Source organism: Rhinopithecus bieti, unplaced genomic scaffold, assembly GCF_001698545.2.
Source record: "Rhinopithecus bieti isolate Rb0 unplaced genomic scaffold, ASM169854v2 scaffold_1527, whole genome shotgun sequence".
In the NCBI taxonomy this organism is placed as follows: domain Eukaryota; kingdom Metazoa; phylum Chordata; class Mammalia; order Primates; family Cercopithecidae; genus Rhinopithecus; species Rhinopithecus bieti.
In genome coordinates this window covers 314,593-322,634 of record NW_016803625.1, presented here as the reverse complement: position 1 = coordinate 322,634, position 8,042 = coordinate 314,593, and the positions used below count along the sequence as shown (strand labels likewise).

Below are 8,042 nucleotides of genomic sequence, written 5' to 3'. Positions count from 1 at the left end.
AAAAAAAAAAAAAAAAAAGTTTATGATTTTAGGTATGATTAGATCCAGGCACTCAAAGACAAATAACCAGGACTCATTGTTTCTCTCAGGTTCTTACTCTCTCTCCAACTCTCTCTGAAGTGCATGTATTTATTAGTCAATATATTAACATACATTGAGACAGTGTAGCATAGTGGTACTGAACATGGGTTCTAGATCTAGACTAGATCTAGCTAGTACAAATCTCAGCTTTGCCATTAGCTGTAAAACTTTGGGCAAGACATTTATTCTTATTGACCTCATCTCTAGCTTATGGATGATCAGTTTGGACCCTGTTTCTAAGAGTTACGGTACAATTAAATGATCAATTGTGATTAACATATAGTAATTGCTCAATTGATATTAACTAGTCATTTCTTGGTTCTCCTTTCCTAAGCATTATCTTCAGTCTCAGATAGGCTCACTTTAGGCTCTCCACATATGATGGCAAAAGTGCAACCAACAGCTCAAATTTTTTTAGGTTTAAACCTGCTATAAAGAGAGCTATTCTGCCCCCAACAATTCCAACATATAGCTCAGAAATGGATTTCATGCATGTGATTTGCCTGTTTCCTGTTATACATTTATCTATGACCCAAGCACTGTGGTAAGGCTAATGAGATTCTCTGACTGGCTTACATAATTACTTCTGGAGCAAAGGTGGAGGGATCAGTCCCAACCTAACAATGTGGAATGGTAACCAAAAAGAGACAGTGCCCTAAGCAAAAATCTGGTGCATTTACCATAAGAATGACAATGTGCTGACTATGCTAAAACATTACATGTCCAAGAGCACAGTGGATCCTGTAGGTTTTCTTAAGCATCTTATCCCACTATCAATCAGAGGCTGGTTCTTAGAGGGGCAGGGAAGTGGGAAATTAGGGATGGAAGCTGTAATGGTAATGACTATTGTGATTAGCTGAATGGGTAGAGCAACACACTCTGCAAATTCTATTCTAGTGAATTATGCCTTAGGCCTGTATAGTATGTAGACGTGTAAATGATCTAAGACCCAGTGCAGTAATTGGCCTATGACGGTGGGTTACTGACAAATGGATACTGAGATGGAGAACTTTGAGCAGTGGCTACTGCAAGTTTGAGGAAAAAAGTGCTCATTGGTAGGATAGCAGTGTTAGACTTTGCAGTTTTTCTTTAATTTTATTTCACTGTAGTAAGAACACTTACCGTGAGATCTACCTTTTAAACAAATGTTTAAGTGTACAATAACAGTGTTGTTGATTACAGGCACAATGCTGTACAACAGATCTATACAACTTGCTTATCTTGCTTAAATGAAACTTCATGCCTATTGATTAATAATACCCCATTTCTCCTTCCTCCACTCCTGGAAACTACCATTCCCTCCTTGAATTTCCAGACTTGACTATTTTAGATACCTCAAATCAGTGAAATCATGCAGTATTTGTCCTTCTGTGACTGGCTTGCTTCGCTTAATGTAATGTCCTCAAGGTTCATCCATGTGGTTGCATATTGTAGAATTTCCTTCTTTTTTAGGGCTGAATAATATTTTACCATTTGTATGTACCACACTTTAAAAAACACATTCATCTTTCCATGAACATTTAGGTTATTTCCTCATCTCGGTTGTGGTGAAATAGTGCTGTAATGAACATAGGAGTGCTAAAATCTTTGAGATCCTGATTTCAATTGTTTTGGATATATACACAGAAGTGGGATTGCAGGATCATACAGTAGTCCTATTTTTAAAATGTTTTGAGGAAGCTCTCTATTGTTTTCCACTGCCACTGCACCATTTTACATTCCCACTAACAGTGTACAAGGGTTCCAATTTGTCCACATTCTTGCTAATCCTTGTTTTTTGTTTCCTTTGATAGTAACCATCCTGACAGGTGTGAGGTGATATCTCATTATCGTTTTAACTTGCATGTCCCTGATTTATGATATCGAGCATTTGTTTTTCACATATCTGTTGGGCATTTGCATGTCTTCTTTGGAAAAATCTCTGTTCAAGTCCTTAGACCATTTTTTTTTTTTTTTAAATCTGGTTATCCATTTTCTTACTATTGAGTAATGTTTTGAGGAAATCAGTGTATATTTTGGAGATTAACCCTTATCAGAATGTGGTTTGCGAATATCTTCTTCTATTGTGTAAGCTGCTTTTTCACTCTGTTGATTTGTTTCCTTTGCTGTGCAGGTTTATGCATCTTGATGTAGTCCCACTTATTTTGTTTTGCTGCCTTTTGGTGTCGTATATATAAAATCATTGCTGATCAATGTCATGAAGTTTTTCCCCTAAGTTTTCTTCTAGGAGTTTTACTGTTTCAAGCCTTAAAGTCTTTCATTAATTTTGAGTTGATTTTTGTATTATGTGTTTTTGTATGTATGTTTTTTATATATGTTTTGATTACTGTAGCTTTGTAATATATTTTGAAGTCAGAATGTGTGATGCTTCCAGCTTTGTTCTTTTCCAAGATTGATTTGGCTGTTCATGGTCTTTTGTGGTTCCACATGAATTTTAGAATTGTCTTTTCTATTTCTGTAAAAATGCCATTGGGATTTTGACAAGGACTGTATTGTTTTGTCTAGTATGAATATTTTAACAATTTTAAATCTTCCAATCCATGAATACAGTATCATTCCATTTATGCATATCTTCTTTATTTCTTTCATCAATGTTTTATAGTTTTCAGTGTATGTCTTTTACCTCCTTAATTAAGTTATTCCTAAGTATTTTATTCTTTCTGGTGCAGTTGTAAATGGGATCGTTTTCCTAATTTTCTTTTCAGATACAAAATAATCAATCAATGTGATTTGCCACATCAACAGATAAAATCCATATGATCATTTCAATAGATGCCAAAAAAGCATTTTACGAGATTCAACATCCTTTTGTGACTTAAAAAAAGCCCACAGACTCTCTCTACTACAATTTGGGAATTGTTAAAAATTTTTTAAAAAGGAAGAGAAGGGAAGTACTGCAACATAATAAAGTATATATATGAAAAGCCAACAACTAACATCATATTAATCAGTGGAAAACTGAAAGCTTTTTCTCTAAGATCAGGAACAAGGCAAACATGCCCACTTTCACCACTTCAATTCAACAAAGTACTAGAAGTCCTAGCCAGAGCAATGTGGCAAGAAAAGGAAATAAGAAGCATCTAAATCTAAAAGGAAGAAGTAAAGTTGTCCCTTTTTGGGAACAACATCTTATGTACAGAAAATCCTTTAAAAATGCAATAAAAAAAACTCTTCGAACTAATACATCCAGAGAGTTGCAGGATACAAAACCAACATATGAAAAGTTATTTGCATTTCTATACACTGAAAACAAACTATTCTGTTGTTTAAGCCACCCAATCTATGATATTCCATTATAGCATCCTGAACTGACTGAGACAATGTCTAACTAGCAAGAGACTGAAAATGTTATTTTGGATTCCATATTTATGCACTCAAAAAATATTTACTGAGCACTTATTATGTGCCAGGAAGCTTTTTAAGATGCTGTGGCTGGAGCAGTGGCTCATGCCTATAATCCCAGCACTTTGTGAGGCTGAGGCAAGCAGATCACTGAGCCCAGGAGCTTGAGACCAGCTTAGGCAACATGTGAAATCCCACCTCTACAAAAAATACAAAATTAGCTGGGTGTGGTGGCGTGCAGTTGCAATTTCAGCTTCTGAGGGGGCTGAAGTGTGAGGATCACATGAGCCTGGGAAGGCTGAGGCTGCAGTGAGCTGTGATCATGCCACTGCAATCCAGCCTGAGTGACACAGTGAGACTTTGTCATAAAAAAAAAAAAAATGCTCGAAATCACTTCTCAAAATTGAACGAATTTAAAAAGAAAAAGTAAAAAACATGCTGGGAATGTTTCTCTGAACAGTAGATAAAAATCCCTGCCCTCAGGGAGCACATATTCTAGTAGGAGAAGACAGACATTGAATAAGTAAAACATACAGTATGAAAGGAAATGTCATGTCTGGTATTCATTTTAAAACATTTCAGAGAAAAGCCCAAACAAAGCAAAACAAAATAATGAAGGTAATATAAATGATGGGTAAAATATTAATAATTATTGAAGCTTGGTGATGGGAACATAAGAGATTCATTATATTATTCATACACACACACTGTTGTTTGTAATAAATGCTACGTAGAAGTGTAAAGCAGAACAGGAGAAGAAGGAATGCTTGGGGTAAATTATAGTGTGGTTAGGGAAGGCCTGCCGAGAGGTGACATTTGAGCAAAGACCATATGGATGGGGTCACACATTTGCTCACTATGCTCACTATACTTGAATGTACAATGACAATGAAGTCTTTTCATTTACTATAACCTCTTAGTGTCCTCTGAGTACTAAAGATATAGCAGTCAACAATCTCATCTTCCTTTTTAGTTCCTCCCCTTTTGGGAGGCAAGGAAGAAAAAAATCTATATTTAACCCAGCCCAGAAAAACCTCAGCTTAACCTACTTTTGCTTCAAAGGTAGGATGGGGAAACTGATGAGGCAACGTGGAGACACACATTTCTATTATCTTTATTGAACACAACCTTGTCAGTTAATTATAACATGTCTATGGCACCTAAGCATTTTCTCTAAGTATTCAAGTCTGTACATTTTTTTTTTTTTTTTTTTTTTTTTTGAGATGGAGTTTTCACTCTTGTTGCCCAGGCTGGAGTGCAATGGCGCAATCTTGGCTCACTGCAACCTTTGCCTCTCGGGTTCAAGCAATTCTCCTGCCTCTGCCTCCCGAGTAGCTGATTACAAGCATGTGCCGACCACACGCAGCTAATTTTTTTTTTTTTTTTTGAGACGAGAGGTCGGCTCTGTCGCCAGGCCTGGAGTGCATGGCCGACTCAGCCAACCGCAAGCCCGCCTCCCCGGGTTTACGCCATTCTCCCCGCCCCAGCCCCGGAGTAGCTGGGACTACAGGCCGCCGGCCACCCTTGCCCGGGCTAGTTTTTTGATTTTTAGTAAGATGGGGGTTCACTGTGTTAGCCAGGATGGTCTCGATCTGCTGACCTCGTGATCCCCCGTCTTGGCTCCAAGTAGTGCTGGGATACAGGGCCTGAGCCACCGTGCCCCGGCCATTTTTTTATATTTTTAGTAGAGACGGGGTTTCACCATGTTGGTCAGGGTGGTCTCGAACTCCTGACTAGGTGATCAGCCCACCTCGGCCTCCCAAAGTGCTGGGATTATAGGCATAAGCCACCACGCCTGGCCTACAAGTCTGTACATTTTTATGCCTACCTCATGTTTATCATTTTCATGGTCTCATCTTTCTTGCACAACTTTCCACCTGCAGCCACCACCACCCAACCTACCACAAACACAAGTGCTCCCCAGTCTTTCCCTCAAGATGACAGTAACTAGACCACAGGTTGCTCCATCACTGATTACCAACTGCTTCATTTTCTTACTTTTTTCTTTTTATAGTATCATTATCATAAGGAGGAATTTCATTGCCCAAATCATCAGGAGGGACCCACACAGAGCAATGTCAGTTATGGCCAGTCCTTCTTTGGTCAAACACCAGCTGTAGTTTTAGCTTATCCTGTGCTTATCCCTGTAAGAAGGTAAACATTCTGCAGTTGCCTCATCCATATCTATTTTTTTTTTACAATGTCTTGGTGACCTTACACTTCCCCCTGAATGCAGTGACTTCAAAACTTTCTGCTTTTAATAACCGACATCAAATAACTGTATTCTTCACTGTAAGATATTTTCCCTCTGATCAAAATCTACTCAACACCAAGAATTTGAACATTTTGATTCTTCAGATCCTTTCCCTAAGCACGGCCCCCACCCGTACCCATCCCCAACCCTCGCCCCCAGCAGAAGCAGAATTAACTTCTTTTCCTGTCTCACCGAATTCTCCCTTTTGAAAAATCCTAGGTGGTATTTTTTTTTTTTTTAAATGCACATCTCAGTTCAGTGTGCTGTGAATAGTGTATTAAAAAGAAATAAAATTGTAGTGGATAGAATATATCAAAATGCATGTTAAATTTTTGTTGCAGCGATAATGCATACGTGTGTGTATGTACATATATCATATTAGGATTCAGTTCACATGAATGTATAATATTCGGTCTAGGTACATGTGAACTGTGTTACAATATGATGTTTCCTATTGTGGGTAGTAGTGATGTGAGAGCCTAATAGCTATCAGGCCTAGTCTTTGGTGTGTTAATGCTAGCAAAAGGAGTTTGGGAAACCCTTTCATTCTCCAGGTTTGCAAGTCAATTCTCTTCTTAGAGAGGTCAGGAAAGTCAACTTTGAGTCTCAAAGCTAATCAGTGTCCTTTCTGGTGTAGCTTCCTTTGTGTAATAATCCTCTGGCTCCTTTTGTGTAATAAGCCTCAAACCAAGGAAAAGGAAAGCTGTGAAGATTACATTGTATCTGTGTAATATTGTAAAATATCACCCGATTACACATGCCAATTATGAGTCTCAGGCTTTCATATGAATTTGCAGTTGCTTAAGCAAGGAAGGCTGTTTTTGTTTTTGGTTTTGTTTTAATTGATCCCAAGATATGTTTGAAGAGGGTGAAGTAGCAATGGCTTACAGATCCCTTGGACAACTATGGGAGGAGATGCTGGTACAATCTGCTGGACAGTCTCTCTCCCTCTTTAACAAACTAGGTCAGCCAGGTGAGAAAGTGTAAATATTGTGGTTAGCATTCCCCTCCCTCATCTCTGAGCTTCAACAGATGCACTTATCCCACTAGAATGTAAACTCTATGAGAACAGTAATTTTTGTTGACTGCTACATCCTTAGTACCCAGAGGCTTCAGCTCAGAGTATGAGAATGATTATGATAACATCACCTGCAGGGGTCCAGAGTAGAGATAGCCAAGTCAGAATCCTACAGGATAGATAGGATTCAAGAGCCCAAACACACACCTAAATGCCAATTCGAAGTAAAAGAGACAGAATATGAACTCGGGATAGGTAAGGGATCAGAAACAGGGAAGTAGGGCCCAAATTGGTTTTCACAAATATCACTGGATACAGTTTCTTTTATAGGCCTAAAGGTAGGTGGTATGTGGTGAGTTACACTGAAAAACTGGGAGGATGGTGAAAGAACTAAAATTGAATAGTAGGTAGACTTTCAGACCAAAAAAGAAAATAAAATGACAAGACTTAAGTAAGGCAGTGGAAAAAGTAGATTTTACATTTCTGATTAGAATTTTCAAGACTTGGTGATCAATCATTAGTATAACATATGGGAAGATTAACAATGATTAGATCATTTACTTTGGGGGAGCTGGGCAGACAGTGACTGTATTAAAACATAGACTACATGGGGAAGTGGTTTTGATAGTAACGAGTTTAGTTTTGGACACAATGAATTTGAAGTGTCAAAAATTCAAGTTGAGAGGTCAAATATGCTTTGAAAATTCTTATCTAAACCTCAGAAAGTGGTTAGAATTGGAGCTAAAGATTTAGGAATCCATGTGTGTATAGGTGCTAATTAAATTCATAGGACTTACCTGAACAGAAAAGATTGTTTATAATTTTTTTTTTAAGAGACTGGATCTTGCTATATTGCCCAGGCTTGTCTCAGACTCCTGGCCTCAACTGATCCTCCCATGTCAGCCTCACAAAGCGCTGGGATTACAGATGTCTGCCACCACATCTGGTCTCTTTATGGAATTATAGAGAGAAAAGAGGGTAAAGGATGGAAGCATGAGGTAGTCTAACGTTTAGAAGTAAATAAATGATAATCCAATGTAAGGACTATAGATAAAATAGAACCAGTAGTATTATATGAGAAAATGAATTTAATATCCAAGCCTTGTTTTCCTGGCCTTTCTCCCATGATTATGCCACATGTGACAGGCAAAATTAATCAACTCATTCAAACTTCTTCTTTTCTCTCCTTCCATTTCCACACACACATATCTGTAAGCAGCTGCAAGTTGGGATCCCAGGAAATAAATAGACTTTGAGATTCTGAGGTGCATGTAGGAGGTTTGTTGTGGAAAGGAGGGTTTCTCTCAGAAACATGATCTGTGAGAGGTAAGGAAGTAGGATTAGAGA

The 8,042-nt window shown here is 38.1% G+C and overlaps 1 long non-coding RNA gene across 1 annotated transcript in view; it reads right to left on the bottom strand.

The window, feature by feature from the left end:
• The window catches only part of LOC108541306 (uncharacterized), a 30,916-nt gene extending 23,391 nt beyond the window's left edge, over window positions 1–7,525 (bottom strand). Inside the window, exon 1 of the long non-coding RNA XR_001888931.1 lies at window positions 7,493–7,525. This is a non-coding gene — a long non-coding RNA (uncharacterized LOC108541306). The remainder of the gene's footprint in view (window positions 1–7,492) is intronic.
• Window positions 7,526–8,042: the final 517 nt, after the last annotated feature.